Here is a 19,037-nt window from a genome sequence, read left to right on the forward strand (position 1 = left end):
CATTTTGGATGATCTGTCCATTGGTGAAAGTGGGGTGTTAAAGTCCCCTACTATGAGTGTGTTACTGTCGATTTCCCCTTTTATGGCTGTTAGTATTTGCCTTATGTATTGAGGTGCTCCTATGTTGGGTGCATAAATATTTACATTGTTATATCTTCTTCTTGGATCAATCCCTTTATCGTTATGTAGTGTCCTTCCTTGTCTCTTCTAATAGTCTTTATTTTAAAGTCTATTTTGTCTGATATAAGAATTGCTACTCCAGCTTTCTTTTGATTTCCATTTGCATGGAATATCTTTTTCCATCCCTTTACTTTCAATCTGTATGTGTCTCTAGGTCTGAAGTGTGTCTCTTGTAGACAGCATATATATGGGTCTTGTTTTTGTATCCATTCAGCCACTCTGTGTCTTTTGGTGGGAGCATTTAGTCCATTTACATTTAAGGTAATTATTGATATGTATGTTCCTATTCCCATTTCCTTAATTGCTTTGGGTTCGTTATTGTAGGTATATTCCTTCTGTTGTGTTTCTTGCCTAGAGAAGTTCCTTTAGCATTTGTTGTAAAGCTGGTTTGGTGGTGCTGAACTCTCTCAGCTTTTGCTTGTCTGTAAAGGTTTTAATTTCTCCATCAAATCTGAATGAGATCCTTGCTGGGTAGAGTAATCTAGGTTGCAGGTTTCTCTCCTTCATCACTTTAATTATGTCCTGCCACTCCCTTCTGGCTTGTAGGGTTTCTGCTGAGAGATCAGCTGTTAACCTGATGGGGATTCCCTTGTGTGTTATTTGTTGTTTTTGCCTTGCTGCTTTTAATATGATTTCTTTGTGTTTAATTTTTGACAGTTTGATTAATATGTGTCTTGGTGTATTTCTCCTTGGATTTATTCTGTATGGGACTCTCTGAGCCTCCTGGACTTGATTAACTATTTCCTTTCCTATATTGGGGAAGTTTTCAACTATAATCTCTTCAAATATTTTCTCAGTCCCTTTCTTTTTCTCTTCTTCTTCTGGAACCCCTATAATTCGAATGTTGGTGCGTTTAATGTTGTCCCAGAGGTCTCTGAGACTCTCCTCTGTTCTTTTCATTCTTTTTTCTTTATTTTGCTCTGCATCAGTTATTTCCACTATTTTATCTTCCACCTCACTTATCCGTTCTTCTGCCTCAGTTATTCTGCTATTGATCCCATCTAGAGTATTTTTCATTTCATTTATTGTGTTTTTAATCGATGCTTGATTCATCTTTAGTTCTTCTAGGTCCTTGTTAACTGTTTCTTGCATGTTGTCTATTCTATTTCCAAGATTATGGATCTTGGAAATAGAATCTTGGATCAGCTTTACTATCATTATTCTGAATTCTTTTTCAGGTAGACTGCCTATTACCTCTTCATTTGTTAGGTCTGGTAGGTGTTTATCTTGCTCCTTCACCTGCTGTGTGTTTTTCTGCCTTCTCATTTTGCTTATGTTACTGTGTTTGGGGGTCTCCTTTTTGCCGGCTGCAGATTCGTAGTTCCCGTTGTTTTTGGTGTCTGACCCCAGTGGCTAAGGTTGTTTCAGTAGGTTGTGTAGGCTTCCTGGTGGGGGGGACTAATTCCTTTGCTCTGGTGGTTGAGGCTCGATCTTGTCTTTCTGGTGGACAGGTCCACGTCTGGTGGTGTGTTTTGGGGTGCCTATGGCCTTATTATGTTTTTAGGTAGCCTCTCTGCTAATGGGTGGGGTTGTGTTCCTGCCTTGCTAGTTGCTTGGCATAGGGTGACCCGCACTGTAGCTTGCTGGTCGTTGACTGAAGCTGGGTGCTGGTGTTGGGATGGAGATCTCTGGGAGATTTTCGCTGCTTGATATTATGTGGAGCTGGGAGGTCTCTTGTGGACCCGTGTCCTGAAGTTGGCTCTCCCACTTCAGAGGCACAGCACTGGCTCCTGGCTGCAGCACCAAGAGCCTTTCATCCACCCGGCTCAGAGTAACAGGGAGAAAAAGTAGAAAGAAAGAATTAGTAGAAGAAAGAAAGAGAGAGGGAAAGAAAGGAAGAAGGGAAGAAAGGAAGGAAGGAAGGAAGGAAGAAAGAAAGGAGGGAGGGAGGGAGGAAGGATGGAAAGAAAGAAGGAAAGAAAGGAGGGAGGGAGGGAGGAAGGAAAGGAAGAAAGACAGGAGGGAGGGAGGAAGGAAAGAAAAAGAAAGTGGAAAGAAGAAGGGTGGGAGGGAGGAAAGAAAAAGAAAGAAGGAAAGGAGGAGCGGAGGGAGGGAGGGAGGAAGGGAGAGTAGGAAAAAAAGAAAGAGCAGGTAAAGTAAAATAGAATAAAGTATGAAATATAGTAGCGTTATTAAAATTAGAAAGTAATTATTGAAAAAAAGAAAAAAAAAAACCGGACCGATAGAACCCTGAGACATATGGTGGAAGCAAAGCTATACAGAGAGAATCTTACACAGAAGATTACACATACACATTCACAAAAAGAGAGCAGGGGGGAAAATCAAAAATCTTGCTCTCCAAGTCCACCTCCTCAATTTGGGATAATTCGTTGTAAAAAGAGGAAAAGGGCGAGAAGTCTGAAATCTTGCTCTCTAAGTCCACCTCCTTAATTTGGAATAATTCGTTGTAAAAAGAGGAAAAGGGGGGAAAGTCTTAAATCTTGTCCTCAAAGTCCACTTCCTCAATTTGGGATGATTCGCTGTCCATTCATGCACTCCACAGACGCAGGGCACATCAAATGGACCGTGGAGCTTTAATCCGCTGCCTCCGAGGCTGCACAGAGAGATTTCCCTGCCTCTGCTCTCACAGCTCCCGGGTCTCAGCCTTGGACCTGGCCCCGCCTCTGCGCGTAGGTCGCCGGAGGGCGTCCGTTCTTCGCTCAGACAGGACGGGTTTAAAGGAGCCGCTGATTCGGGGGCTCTGGCTCACTCAGGCAGAGGGGAGGGAGGGGCGCGCAGTGTGGGGCGGGCCTGCGGCGGCAGAGGCCGGCGTGACGTTGCAGCAGCCCGTGTCAAATATTTAATATAATTTATCTCTGGGTAAACTGCAGAAAAGTTTTGTAATATTATAATACTATAGATATCATGTGGCAAACATAGATGAATCTAAAATCGTCCGTCGGAATCTACTGTACGTGTGTGTCTAACTTATGGTAAAGGGAGAAAGAGAAGGAATGGAGAAGAATGGTTCATCTCTTCCGTGCTGTTTAAACTCTTCTACTGTAGCAGCAGTCTCATCTCTTTCAAACTGTCTTATCAGCTCTTTCTCCTCTTCATCTATCCAGCCAAAGTATGCATTCTACTCCTCACCTCTGGACTGTGTCCAGGTAAATGACCTCTTTAAATTACCCTAAAAATGTGAGCCACATTGCTTAGCAGCCATTCTGATTTGCCTCAGGTGTTGACTGGGTTAGGGAGGTGGAGAAAGACCATTTCTGGTTGTCCAAGATTAAATTTTTAATGTACTTCGTAAAGAGAAATGTGCTTACACATGATGAATAGCTTGCAGAGTGTTTTTCCTAATAGATTTCTGTACATTGTGGTTCAAATAGGCTTGTACTGAATGCACTGGAGATTCAGTCATCATTTATAGTGTTTATTCAATTGAGCAATACCTTTGTAAATAACATACTTGTGGCTTATTGTCTTTTTGGAAATTGAGAATTTTTCATAATCTATTTAAAGTTTTTGACAAAGTATTGAGTTATATAAGACATTGAATCACTGCAGTTAATAGTAACCTGATATGTTATCTTTATAAATGTGGTTATTTATGATAGTTAGAGAGCCACCTCACTTCTAACTCCATCTTAATCTTCCTCTCTCTCTTTTTTCACTGAGGTAAGGGACAGTTATACCTAGTTTGGGCCTAATTACTTTTTGCTGTCAAGTGGCTAAAGGGCAAGATTTGTTCTGAAATTCTGTTTGGATCAACGGCTGCCATGTTGTTAGATATCTAGAGGTTAACCAAAGAACTGAAAAGAAGGACATTTATTTCACCTTAATGTCCCTATTATCCATATAGTTCAGGATTTCAACTGTGCGTGTGGTCAAGGTCAATGACACTAGTTCCAATAAAGTTTAATGATGGATATTCTCACTTTCAACTCAGTTTAGAGTGGTTGGGTAGAGAAAAGTAATGAAGGGTTGCATTGTTAAATATCATAGAAGTAACTCTGTAGTTACAGAAATCACATTCTTCAGGAACTTTTTTCCTAGGGCTGCCATTTTTCATTATAAGCCATGATTATAAATGAATTTTACTGGATGTTTTCTTTACTAGAAATTTATCACTACAAGATGGACTAGGTAGGACCAGTTTTTCCAAATCAGATTCTATATAAATGATGCCAAGGAATGCTTACTAATTTTGCTGTTTAAACCTCTGTGAAATGACTAATGGATTTATAGGGCAAATGATATTTCAAAATCTATTAAGTTAATTCCATATGTCTGAAGGAAATTTGTCAGCATAACAAGTGATTCAAAATTGGTTTGATCAGGATATAGAATTAAATATATCCTTGTTTCCATAGTACTCCAACATTTATCCTTTGTTGAATTACTGTAACAAAAGTAGCTAGGCCAACCTTTAATTTACCCAATTATGTGTGGCTAGATATCTATATTTAAAATGGACCTCAAGCTGAGAAAATGGGAGCATTCATTTCTCATAATTAATTTGGCTTTCATATCCAAGTATATTAAATGAAAATGTTAGAGATTAAGAATATTTGTATTTATTTCCCAGTTTGGCTGCTTGCAATTTGACTATAAAATGTAGTGAAGGCCTTTAAGTAGAATGGATACAGCTGTTTCCATTTGAGATTTGGGGTTACATGATTCCCTAATCTCAAATTACTAACATTATGGTGATGGAATGAGCAGTGTGTGTGTGTGTGTGTGTGTGTGAGAGAGAGAGAGAGAGACAGAGAAAGAAATGTATACATACATACATATGTTCATACCTAATATATATGTATATAATATATATATACATACATTTCTAAAACTAGGTGAGATGTGGATATAAAATTTTAAGGTCCTTGATATTATTGACAAATTGTCTTCCAGAAGATTAGTCCATTTCACATTTCTACTCAATGTTTTACAAAATATTTCAAATCTGGACAAAATATTTTATCATTTACTAATGTTTATAAATATATATATGTGTATGTATACACACAAAATACCACTAATATTTTTAAACAGAATTTAAAATATACTGTTTATGAACTTTTTATCCCCTTTTCATGAATTTTTTAATAAGTAATTAAATATTAATTGATGAAACATAATTTTAATGACCAAAAAATATTCTAACATATGGAAACATAATTTATGGATTATTTTAGTTATTTATTTTTATAAAAATAAACTATGTATAATTAGTGTTAGTCATATTTTTATACCAATTTCTAAAACTAGGTGAGGTGTAGATGTAAAATTTTAAGGTCCTTGATATTGACAAATTGTCTTCCAGAAGAATTGTCCATTTCACACTTCCACTCAGCGTTTTATGAAATATTTCAAATATGGGCAATGAATCTTATTATTATTTACTCTTAGGTACTTTTCCAAAGAAGACCAAGAACTATTCCTCAGCTAACTCAACTGATACTCAAGAAACTCTTTGATAGAAATTTAAATGCTGTGTGTTTCAAGTTCCGTTATCTTGGGGGAGTTCACAAAGGTCCTTTGGGCTTTTATTTAGGCCTTATACTTTAAAGTTGATGAGTGAAATAGGGTGACTAAACTATAATAGCCTCCATCTTGAACAATCTGATGGGAATAATCCTGATATGTTACTTTCAAAGTAACAGATAGCAGAGTAAGAGACACTGAGAGGAATTTTGGTATATGAGGAATATATCAGAGGCAGTCTATTTCAGTCTGGATTGTAGTAGCTTTACTGTCTACATTTGATGCACTCCAAGACTTAAGATATTTGCTCCAAGCTCATTTAAAAAACAAAAACCCTTCAAGTTTTAGAACCCTTCATAAGTGTGGTTTCAATTAGTCCTGGGAAGTTTAGATGATGTAAAAAATTAGGAAACTCACACTGATGTTCATAATTGACACATGTATTTGCAGCATAGTTGGATAAATATGTTCTGCTTTATAACTTGGATCAGCTTTCTTTGGGCTGTACTCCTGGTTTTCTTCACGTTTAACTTTAATGTAGAGTAGTAGGAGACAGAGCAATTTCTAATCTTTATATTAAAAGATATGGATGAATTTTGATAGTTTTAGTTGGAGTGAGAAAGATGTGGAAAGAATAATGTTACTTAAATACAAATATTGTTACTTAAATTTTATGTATTCTTTAAAGAGAAGTTCTTCAGTTCTGAAAGGGAAAAAAATGAAAAAAATGACATGAAATAAAAGCAGTAGTAAAGCAATATGAAAATGGGAGGTTGTGGTGATTAGCTTGTGATATCCAATTTCTTAATTTCCTCTTTATTCCTACCTCTTTCACAGGCTCTATGGATTCCTGTGGGTCTCATCTTTGTGGTATAAACTCAGAAAGAAATTTTAATAGGAATTAGTTTTCAAAATTATTTTGGTATTAAAAAGTCTTTGGTGAATTAGGGAAGAATAATTTGTTTTTAGCTGCATGAAAGAAAACAGTAGAATTATAAGATAAAACCTAGGACTTTGAGTTACAGAGGTTTTTACAATGTCTAATATCTGGTAATTATTTTCTTTCTGTACACAGATAAAAACTGAGTTTGGATATTTTCCCTGAAGAATACTACTGCTCTTTATACATCATTAAAATAGTGATAATATGTAATTAGGAAATGGAAGAATGTTATGTAATTGGATAGGTTTATATATTAAAAAAAATGAAAACTTAAAAGAATAAAAATAAGGACAGGCATACAAGTATTTCTCAATTCAGGGGACAGAGGAAAGACATAAAATACTAATTGTGAGAGATAAATATGTTTAAATATAATATTTATAAATACTATCCATAAAAGTATTCCACAATATTTAGATATTTAAAAAATAGTTCATGCATAGTATAATTTCTTTGGCTGAAGTAATAGCTGAAATGGTGGCGGAATCTTATTTTATTAGCAAAATATCATACTTTTAATCAGAGTTAATTACACGAGGCAGGCCTACCATTTCTGAAATCCTTTATCACTTTTGAAAAATTTGCTTTTTTTATTTATATCATTGAAACACTAGCTAGATGACTGTTACATTTCATAATGTTCTACCACTTACTAGCTATAATATGCCTTTAAAATTTTCTTTTATCTTACTTGAAAAATGAAATTACAATACTATCTAATAGGGTTAGAGTGAGAATTAAATGAATTAATACATTTAAAAACACAACACTAAGATGCTCAATAAATAGTATGAATAACTATGAGGTATAATATATAAACAATTATTGTTTATATGAGTCAGCTTCTAAAATGGCCTCCAATGATCCTCGCCTCCTTTCTCATGTAGTCTCCTCCTTCATTGCACATGAGGATTCTGCTGCGTGACTGTTAGCATTCTGCAAAAGTGATAATATGTCCCTTAGGAGATTATGTGTGTCAGAACCTGCAGCCTCCATCTTGATGGTTCTCTCACTCTCTGTTGCATCTCTCACTCTGGGAGAAGTAATCTGTCATGTGAAAACTTTATGGAATGTTCTGTGTTCAACAGAAGGCCTAGTCCAGGAGCCATCCTGGAACCAAGGCCTGCTAACAGCCTCGTGAGTTAGTTAGAAGCAGATTCTCCAGCCCCATCAGGCTGTGAGTTGACTACAGCTCTGGCCGACAGCTTGACTGCAATCCTGATGAGAGATTGTAAGATACTCAGTGTTTGTTGTTTTAAGCTGCTAAATACTGGAATAATTTATTATGAGGATAAAAGCTAACACTGAATATTCACCTATTGTGTAAGATACATTGCAGTCATTTTTGCTAAGTTATTTCATATGTAATCTTACCTCCCCCGCAGTATACCAATATTTAAGTTATTATATCCACTTTATGGGTAAAGAAATAGAAATACCTGAAATATACTCATCAAGGTACACAAGCAGTATCTCCTTTGGGCTTCATCTCTGTGGTGTAAGTGCCTGACACTAAGTTTTGATTGCCAAGGCATCCAGTTCAAAAGACTTCCATCTTGAATAAATGTATTACCAACTGTATGACACAGCTACTAGCAAGACAACCAGATAAAGAACTAGACCACCCACTGCATGAAGTTTCCCTTTCAGAAAGCCCTGGGTGACATAGGTAACCGGCTGCTTGAGTGACCCCATTTCCAGGCTCCTGTGTGCTCATTCCTCCTCTTATGCTTCAAATCAGCCAATAATGAGTGACCTAGAGAAATCCTAAACACCTTGCTCTTAGACCCAAATAAATGTAGAGCCCCAGGTTCATTCTCTCTCTCTCTCACTCTCCCCGCCCCCCCTCCTCCCTCTCACCCCTTTTCTCCCCCTACTCAACCTACCCCTTGTGTGGTCTTCAGGCATGCTGTGTACCCTTCAGGATTTGTGGATAATAAATCTTGTTCCTCAAATTTCCCTGATAGTATTTTGCTAAAGTGCACTCTGTGACCATCATAGGAACCACAAGGGCCCGCCCAGCCACAACATTGACCTCGGTAAGGAAATATCCGTGGGCTTTTCTCCCGGTAACATGGGCCCAGGCAAGTACTGCAGGCATTCCTAGGGCAGAGCATTATCATCAGTGGGCTGGGACGAGCATGCAACCTCCATAGTACAGAGCACACATAACCCCAACATGTTGCTTTTCCCTCCTTAGTATAGCACTACTTTGCAGAGACTTTAATAATAGAATTGATGTATGCCTCAATACTTATTGCCTAGAAGTTGTAAAATGAAGAGGAACTTTGCCTAGAGATGCCTGGAGGGAATTTACATGGATTCCTGGACTTGAGAGAATAATCTCATGTCAAATCAAGTGACAGATTAGCTTTAAAGACAGTTTTTTTGTTGTTAATTTTTTATTCTTTTTTTGCATTCAGAGAGGTTTGTCAGGTACTGAGGTGGTAGAATTGCATGAAAGATTCCTTTAGGGTTTCACAGGTTGTAAATAATTTTCTATAATCAGCTTTTAGATTTGATCCTCCTAGGTGATAGTAAGCAGTAAAAATTATGGGAAGTGAGACTCTGTGAATCATATTTTTTATTAGTAAAAGGAATAACTTGGAGATGTTCTTATATCTTTTTAATGTTATTCATCTTAATTATTTTCCAGTAAATTCAACAGTCCTTTGTGTTTATTGAGAGACAAAAGGAAAATAATATATGTTGTCACTGAAAAAAGTGGGAGGAGATAAATAAGTTTAGATGTTTTGCTCCAGCTTTTCCTGTAATGGAAAATCTGTCATGAAGTAGAAAATGAAGGTGGATGAGTTTTAGTTTCTCTGTATAGAAGTTTATGTTGTATCTTTCAGAGGAATGGCTATTTCATTACATTCAATGGTTATTTCATTACAGTATTTCAAGTAAAAGAAAAATAATTATTGTTCAAAGTCTGTAGAGTACAATTGTGCAACCCATTGGTCCTTGACTTTAGAAGTCAAGTTCTCAGGAGTCAAAAACAATTTGATTGAATATGTACCTATCATTAATCATGTGTGTTTTGTAAGTTGATCATTTTTGAGGATTTTGCATACCAACGTATCCAGATATTAAAACAAAACAAAACAAACAAAATAAAACCAAAGCAGAAACAAAACCCCCAAATTTAAAATAATTAATACCTTTTGAGAATTTTCTAACTGCCAGAAACTAAGAAAATTGGCAAACTGGTCAACTTTTCAATACAAAATACAGTTTTGAAAGTTGCCTCAAATGTGACAGCCTAATCTTGGCAAGGAGAAACTGCATCTGCCTTTCAAATACCCGCATAAGAATTTTCCCAATATTTCAGCTAGTGTGTAATGACTTTAAAGACAAGTATACCTGAAATTATTAGTCTCCTCCCCCTGCCCCCACTGCCCCCTCCACCACCTCCTCTCTCTCCCTCTCTGTCTCTCCCCTTACCCCATAAATAAAAGTTCCTCCCTGTAAAATATATTGAAGGATTACTTATAAAATGTATAAATAATTTGTGTGGGGTTTAATGAATTTTATAAAGTAAACACACCCATGTAAACAGCCCCGAGATAAAGACATAGAGCATTACCAGGACTCCTGAAACCCCCAAGTTAACCATTATCCCAAATTCCAATACCGTATATTAGTTTTTAAAGTTTTTGAAATTTTAAAAGTAGAATCATATAAGATGTACTCTTGTTTTTTTTCCCCTCTCAGTATTAAAACTGTGTATTTGTGGGATTTATCCTGTACATTTCTTTTGTTATATGAAAAATGCATTTCCATTTGCGTTATGTATGCACTTAGGAGCATAATATCTGCATCACAGAACATGCATGTCTCCAGCTCTTTTAGACACTGACAAGTAGTTTTCCAAATGGGTTATACCGGTTTATACTCCAACCAACAAAGTATCAGAATTCTAGTTGCTTTATAATCTTGCCGATACCTAGCTTTGTCTCACTCTTTGTTTTAGATGTTCTGATGGGTGTGAAGTTAACTCATTGTGATTTTAGTGTGTATTTCCATGCGCTTTACTTGAGTTCTGTTTCATATGTGTATGTGTTACTTGGATATTTTCTGCTGTGAAGTGCCTACTCAAGTTTTTTATATATCTTATACTAGTTTGATAGTATTTTCCTTATTAATTTGTAGGAATTCTTTGCATATTTTGAATGAACTTTTTTGTCAGGTACATACCCGTATATACATACACACAATAAAAACACTGAACTCTGTGTTGCCTTTTCACTCTATAACTTTTTTCAGAAAAATTCAAATACATTTTATTATATGACATATCATACTTAGCATCTTAGCAACATCCTATTGTTTTTTTAATTAATTTTTATTGGAGTGTAATTGATTTATAGTTCTGTGTTAGTTTCTGCTGTATAACAAAGTGAATCAGTTATACGTATACATATACCCATTATATTTTAGATTCTATTCCTATATAGGTCATCACAGAGTATTGAGTAGAGTTCCCTGTGCTATACAGTAGGTTCTTATTAGTTATCTATTTTATATATAGTAGTGTGTATATGTCAATCCCAATCTCCCAATTTACTCTCCTGTCCCCCCTTTCCCCCTTGGTAACCATAAGTTTGTTTTCTACATCTGTGACTCTGTTTTGTAAGTAGGTTCATTTGTACCATTTTTTTAGACTCCACATGAAAGCGATATATGATATTTGTCTTTGTATGACTTAATTCACTCAGTATGACAATCTCTAGGTCCATCCATGTCACTGCAAATGGCATTATTTCATTCTTTTTTATGGCTGAGTAATATTTCATTGTATGTGTGTATATAGATAGATAGATAGATATACACCACATCTTCTTTATCCATTCCTGCACTGATGACATTTAGGTTGCTTTCATGTCCTGGCTATTGTAAAAAGTGCTGCAATGAACATTGGGGTGCATGTATCTTTTCAAATTATGGTTTTCTCCAGATATATGCCCAGGAGTGGGATTGCTGGATCATATGATAGCTCTATTTTTAGTTTCTTAAGGAACCTCCATACTGTTCTTCATAGTGTCTGTACCAATTTACATTTCCACCAATAGTGTTGGAGGATTCCATTTTCTCCACACCCTCTCCAGCATTTATTGTTTGTAGATTTTTTGATGATAGCCATTCTGACTGGTGTGAGGTCATACCTCATTGTAGTTTTGATTTGCATTTCTCTAATAATTAGTGAAGTTGAGCATCTTTTCATGTGCCACTTGACCATCTGTATGTATTCTTCGGAGATAAAATTTGGTGAACAGAATACTTTAATTGTAGTGTCATCTAATTTATTACATTTTATTTATTTTTAAATATCGTTTGTGTCCTGTTTAAGAAATAAAATGCTCTTTACTCCAAGGTCATAAAGATATTCTCCTATGTTTTCTTCTAAAAGTCTTATTGTTTTACCTTTCATTTTTAAATCTACAATCTATCTAGGATTTATATGTGTGTGGAATACAGTAAAGGCAAAGGTTCTTCTTTTTCTCCCATAAAGATATCCAGTTGGCCACAACTCACTGCACTGAAATGTTACTTTTGACATGAGTTAGGTGACCACATCTATGTGAGTCTATTTCTAGACTATTCTATTCCATTGGTCAATTGGTTTATATTGTGCAAAAACTACATTGAATTAATTAACATGGATTTATAATAGGTCTTAATATCTCATAGTATAAGTCCTTCAGTTTTGATAGTTCTTAAGAGTTTATTGCATATTCTTGGCCCTTTGGATTTCCATACACATTTTACAACAAGCATGTTGAATTCATGAACAAACCTTTTAGGATTTTAGTTCGTATTGCAACAAATCTATACATGATTTTTTGAGTCTTCCAGTCCATGAACTTAGAATTCCCTCTATCTTGTCTTTTAAAAATTTCTGTCAAAGACCTACTTGAGAATGGACTTGAGGATATGGGGAGGGGGAAGGGTAAACTGTGACGAAGCAAGAGAGAGGCATGGACATATATACACTATCAAACGTAAGGTAGATAGATAGTGGGAAGCAGCCGCATAGCACAGGGAGATCAGCTTGGTGCTTTGTGACCACCTGGAGGGGTGGGATAGGGAGGGTGGGAGGGAGGGAGATGCAAGAGGGAAGGGATATGGGCACAGATGTATATGTATAACTAATTCACTTTGTTATAAAGCAGAAACTAATAAAAAAAATTGCCTTTAAAAAAATTTTCTGTCAATATATTTCTTGTTTGCAGAGTAGCAGTCTTGCATACCTGTTGTTTTTTTCTTGTGTTTCAAGTTTTTTGATGCTTTTGTAAATGGTATCAGTTTTTAAATTTAATTTTCTATTTATTTGAGACATATGTTGAAATGCAATTAATATTTGTATACTAACCTTAAATTTAGTGACTTTAGTAAGTTCACCTAGTAATTCTAATAATTTGGCTCTTGGTCCTTTTGTATTTTCTACATGAAAAAATATGCCATCTGCCAATAATGGAAGTTTTATTTCCTTTTTCCTTTTTTTTCAATCTTTGTGCCTTTTATTTCTTTCAACTGTCTCATCTCACTGCTTAGGAACTCCAAAACTGTTAAATACAAGTGGTGATAACAGGCATCATTGGCTCATTCCTGATTGCAATAGAAAGTTTTCAATAATTCATCATTAAGATATTTATTGTAGGATCTTTCCAAGATTGTTTTCATTAAGTTATTGAAGTTCCTTTCTATTCCTAATTTTTTGAGAATTGTTATCATGAATGGATGTTGAATTCTATCAAATGCATCTAATGTGATGATGGTATTATTTTTCTCACTTATTTTCTGTTAATAGGGTAAATTGCATTGATTTTTTTGAATGTTAAATCACTCTTGCTTTCATGGAAAAACCCTACTCATTTGAGGTATATTATCTTTCTTATATATTCTTGGATTTGTCTTGCTAATATTTTGTTTAAGATTTTTGCATTTATTATATTTATGAGAAAACTTAGCCTGAAAATCTTGTTTTTTATAGCATCCCTTTTAAGTTTTGGTATCAACATTTTGTTGAGGTAATCAAAGAGTTGGTAAATGTGCTCTCTTTGTATTTTCTGGAAGTGTTAGTATAAGATTGGTTTAATTTATTCCTAAAATATTTTGAAGAATTCACCAGTATATTCATCTAAGCCTGGAGTTTTCATCATGGGAATGACTTTAATGCTGGATTCAAATTCTTTAATAGGTAAGGAACTATTCATATCTTTAATTTCTTTTACTTTAATTTGGTAATCTGTGGTTTTTATGTAGTTTGTCATTTTATCTAAATTATTAAATTTATTGGTATGAAACTTTCCATAATTTTAATTTATTAACTTTTTATATCTGTAAAGCCTACAGCAAAATCTTCTTTTGGTGCATTAAATTGGTAATATGTTGGGTTGTTTTTTTCTTGTTAAGTCTTTTGAATTTTTAATCTTTATTAGTGTTTTCAAATAATCAATTTTTGGCTTTGTCAAATTTTTAAATTTAATTAAATTAAAATTTTAATTAAGTGATTTTTTAATTATGTATTTTTTTCCTATGTTAATTGTTTCTGTACTACTTTGTTGAGGTTGATTTGCTCTTTCCTTACAAAGTTCTTTATATGAAAGCATAAATCATTGTGATTTTTTTTCCTTTGTTATTTTCTAACATATTCATTTAAGGCTATACATTTTCCTCTAATCATAATTTTAACTGAATACCTCAAGAGTTGATATGTTGCATTATCATTGTCATTTAGTTTACAATTTTTCTAATTTCTACAGTATAGAAATGTATTATTTTAACTTCCAAACAATTGTGTGTGTATATATATATATATATATATATATATATATATATATATATATATTTTTTTTTTTGTGGTACGCGGGCCTCTCACTGTTGTGGCCTCTCCCGCTGCAGAGCACAGGCTCCGGAAGCACAGGCCCAGCTGCCATGGCTCACGGGCCCAGCCACTCCGCGGCATGTGGGATCCTCCCGGACCGGGGCATGAACCCGTGTCCCCTGCATCGGCAGGCGGACTCTCAACCACTGTGCCACCAGGGAAGCCCTGTATATTTTAAGTTAGTTTTTCTTATTGGTTTCTAGCCTAGTTCCCCTGTGGTCATAGTTTTCTAGCATTGGAAAAATATCAACTGGCAGGGCCCAGCTGCTGCCTGTTGGGCCCGTTTGGGCTCTCGGTGCAAGATCTCAACGACCTGCTCTCGGACGGCAGTGGCTGCTACAGCCTCCCGAGCCAGCCCTGAAACGAGGTTACCCCCAGGATCTATGTGGGCAATGCGTCTGTGGCTCAAGACATCCCCAGGCTATGGAAACTGGGCATCACCCATGTCCTGAATGCAGCTGAGGGCAGGTCCTTCATGCACGTCAATACCAATGCCAAGTTCTACAAGGACTCTGACATCATATACCTGGGCATCAAGGCCAGTGACGCACAGGAGTTCCTCAGCACCTACTTTGAAAAGGCGGCGGACTTCATCGACCAGGCCCTGGCTCAGAAGAACGGCCGAGTGCTCGTCCACTGCGTGAGGGTTACAGCCGCTCCCCGACTCTCGTCATCGTGCATCTTATGATGAGTCAGAAGATGGATGTCAAGTCTGCCCTGAGCACCATTAGGAAGAACCGTGAGATCGGCCCCAACGATGGTTTCCTGGCCCAGCTCTGCCAGCTCAATGACAGACTAGTCAAGGAGGGGAAATTGAAACTCTAGGGCACCCTCACTGCCTCTCCTCTAGAGGTCGGATGGGGGGGGGGCCTGGTTGTGGTATCCCAAGCTGCCATGTTTAGGAAACACAGTGTACCCTGCTCCCAGCATCACCAGGCACTTGCCCACAAGTCTGTCCCAACACAGCCCTGGGCCACTTTCCTCCTGGGGAGCATATGAAGAAGCTTGCTGAGGAGGGCATTCCTGCTCCCTGGTGCCTACAATTTATGATGTCCTCACCCTGAGGAAGGGGCGCAGAGTGGGGGAAGGCCTGTGACGGGCGTGCTTCTTCTGGATGACCCAGGGCAAGAGGTCTGTGGAAGTGTAAGGCCTGAGACACTCACAGCGGCCGCTCCTGACCTCCCCACCGCCCACCCCCGGGCCCTCTCCTGAGTGGGGACCCCGACCCTGTAAAGGAACTATGCAAACGTGGGTCCCCCTCCCCCCAACAGTGCCTGTCTCCCCTGTCTCCACACCCTGCTCCTAGACAGAGGCACATCATGAGATCTGAAGTTGGCTCAGGGTCAGTTGTCCTTGGGTGGAAATCCCCATGAAGAGACTGCATTTTAATGATTTCCTTAGGATTAAAGATACTGAAACAAAGAGACCCTTGAGTGGGCAAATACATGCCCCTGGAGGACTCTCCTAAATCAATCGTTTGAAAAATGTGACTCCTTGGTGGAAGGCTTGAGTTCAGAATTCACGTCTTTGGGGTACCCGGCTCTCAGACGTCACTTGGTCGGTTAGAAGAGCAATGCCTTGGGCAGGGTTTTATTTTTCTTTTTTAGAAAACAGGGTGTTGAAATCCAGCCTATTTAAAAACCCCACCATTTGGAGAATTACAAGGGTTTTGTCCTGAATTATAGTGTTGGCGAGCCCAAGCCACTTGTGTCACTGCTTTTTGTCTTGGTGCTATTCCAAGAACAGGAGGAGGAAGCTGGCCAATTATAGCGTGGGTGCACACGTGTGTGTGTGTGTGTGTGTGTGTGTGTGTGTGTGTGAGTGAGTGAGAGAGACAGACAGACAGAGAGACAGAGAGACAGCAACACAGCCAGTGGCTGGACAAGCAGGGGGATGAACGGGCCCAAGCTCACATCCTGCCCACTCACAGGTAGTTCTTACAGCTCTCTGCTGCCAGAAAAGGTCCTGGAGCCTTGGCAGCAAAAATGACTCAGCCAGGCAGAAAGGAAACGTGGCGTAACATCCAAATGGAGCCTTGACTGGTGGTTGAGCAAACAAAACGGGGCAAGCAGTGCAGTGCTGTCATCTTCAGGTTCCCTAATGGCAGAGAGGTGGTCCTCAGCTCTGCCCCCAGTGCTTAGCACATAGATGTCTGATAAAAGTTTGTGGAATTAAACTTTTCTTTTTTTGTGAGCACCAAATATATACAGGGTGTTGTTCTCGTGGGTGTATCAAGCTCCCAGAAGCCTGACTTGGTGGTAGGATCACTTGCAAGGATTTGCAAAGGAGTCTTACCTGAAAGGAAATATCAGAGACTTTTTGTTGAATGTTTAAAATTCAGTTTTAAGTTTCAATTCCAGCAGTGTTATTACTGTATGGAGGTGGGGAATGTGCCTTTTCCAGAGTTGATCAGAAGCTTCCAGCTAGGTTGAGGAGAAGCAGGTGTGCCTCGGGCTTCACACCCAGGTGTAATGGTCTCTATCTTGGCAGAAGTAGAAGCAGCACCTCTGCAGCCTGGATGTCCTCTTTGCTTTGTGACCTCAGCAGCCCCGAACAAACTAGAATCTGTCTTCTTTTTCAGCCACGAAGCTGCCCCAATAGACCCACCTAAGTGAAATGGCCATCCTCTCCACCGTGTCCCTCACAGTGTTTGGATAACTCTCCCACTTAATCTATCTTGATCCTCACAATAACCCTATTAACTTGGTAGGGCTTATTCATGTATTGCTACCTTTAAGAAAAGGAACTGGGGTTCAGAGTGAGTAGGGGTGTGGTGCTCAGGGCTTCCCAGCTCGAAGGCAGAACTGAGGTGAGATTTCAGGTTGGCTGCTCTCTGAAGCTGAATTCTTTCTCTCATACAACACTCCTTCTCAAGAAATGAGCCCCCGGGCATGTCCATGACCCAGCCCGTGTGCACAAGATCCAGTTAGCTTTGTGGCCAGAGGACAACTGTTCAAGCTGTGGTGTCAAGGCGGGGGGCTGTGCTTCAGGACAAGGAAGTAAAAAGCGTGCATCCCCAACTGGGTTAGAATGTGTGGCTCTTCTTCTAGTAAACATGTAGCATCCCTAAGTCAGAGCTTTCTGCTCCACTTCCAGAAGATGCTCAGGAGCTGGGGTGGGGGTCCCCCTCCCACGCCCAGGCAGTGGTTCTTGAACAGGACAGCCATAGCTACTTAGGCTGGCTAACCAAGATCTCTTGAAGAGATCTTTGTTAGGGGTATGTTGGAAAAAAAACCAGGGGAAGAATTAGTGCCTTCACTTTGGAGCTACTTTTTTGCTGATAACTTGGGTTTTCTTGATAGACTTTAGTCCCAGAAACCCCATATTTACTTCACGAGACGTAGCTCCTCAAAATCAAATTCTATTGTTTAAGAGCCAACACATGCCCAGCTGTGAGTGGAAAGCTGTTTCTGGATAGCTTTCTACCCCTGGGAAGTGATGGAATAGGAACTCAGGGTGCCCCTACCCCCTCCTCTGACCCGATCTCTTTCTTTGACTAGCAAACCCCCATCTAGGCCAGATGAGAGCACGAAACGGTTTTCTTCTAAATTCTAAAGCAGTACACCTTCCGCAGGCTGGTCTGTTTCCCTGCCACTCTGAGTTAGCTGGAGAGCAGAAATCACCATCTCTCAAGCAACCTGAAGACCTCTAAGGTTCCTTTTGGCTCTGACATCATAGGGTTCTTTTTTTATTATTTTTTATTTTTTTATTTTTTTATTTTGCTTTATAACAAATTTAATCAGTTCTTTAAGAATCCTCACTGACATGGACCATCACCTGGAAGTTATAGGGTGTGTAACAATATGATGACCAGCAGGTGGCAATGTGTTCCACCTGTGGTGATGGATGCTTGGAAAAGGAATGTTGGTGCCTTCTGTGTCACAAGTTAATGATAAGAGGCTAATCTTTTAATCGAAATAAGCACTGACCTTAAAATGTGAAGATATTAGCTTTTCTCGCAGGAAATTTTCTGTCATAGAAACTGCAAAAAAATCACTGAAGAACCAACAATGATGGTCCTTCCAAGTCAAGATTTTATCCTGATTGGAAAGAGAGGCCGTCTCCCGTTGGGAGAGCAGATTGGTTGGAAGCTTTACTTACCTCCTGTCAGCTTTTAGGGTAATTTGATTGTGAAAGTGTGAATTTTCTGGACAGAAAAGAGGAAGGTATTAAATTGGTTAAAATAAAGGAAGTTTAATGTCTGTTATGTCACAAATCAGTGTTAAAACACTAAAACTGTAACCAAAATAAATGTCTTACATTACAAAAAAAAAAAAAGAAAGAAAAGAAAAGAAAAATGTCAACCTATGAAAAATGTTGACGTTTATATACAATATAGTCAATTTTATGTTCTTTAAAGAGTGTGAATTCTGATGTGTTGGATATTTCCTTTCTGTATATTTTTGTATTTTTTTTTGTATCTTTGTTCTGTAACCTATTGAGAGATGTTTTTATGCCTAAGATTATAGATTTATTTCTCCTTTTAGTTCTGTTGTTATTTACTTTAGCCATTTTAAAACTCTGTTAATGAGTGCATACAGATTTAGAATTGTAATATACTCCTTGTAGGTAGAACCTGTATATATTGAAATGTCC

The 19,037-nt window shown here is 37.9% G+C and overlaps 1 protein-coding gene and 1 pseudogene across 17 annotated transcripts in view; both read left to right on the forward strand.

Moving 5' to 3' along the window:
- The window catches only part of LOC308616346 (dual specificity protein phosphatase 3-like), a 47,203-nt pseudogene extending 31,469 nt beyond the window's left edge, over window positions 1–15,734 (forward strand). Inside the window, exon 2 of the transcript in view lies at window positions 14,699–15,734. The product of the transcript in view is annotated as a dual specificity protein phosphatase 3-like (transcript). The remainder of the gene's footprint in view (window positions 1–14,698) is intronic.
- LOC308615713 (zinc finger protein 227-like) overlaps window positions 1–19,037 on the forward strand; it is a 379,433-nt gene that overhangs the window by 343,496 nt on the left and 16,900 nt on the right. The gene's annotated exons all lie outside the window — the stretch shown is intronic.

This window comes from Mesoplodon bidens, assembly GCF_964165515.1.
Source record: "Mesoplodon bidens genome assembly, chromosome: 4".
Taxonomy (NCBI): Eukaryota; Metazoa; Chordata; class Mammalia; order Artiodactyla; family Ziphiidae; genus Mesoplodon; species Mesoplodon bidens.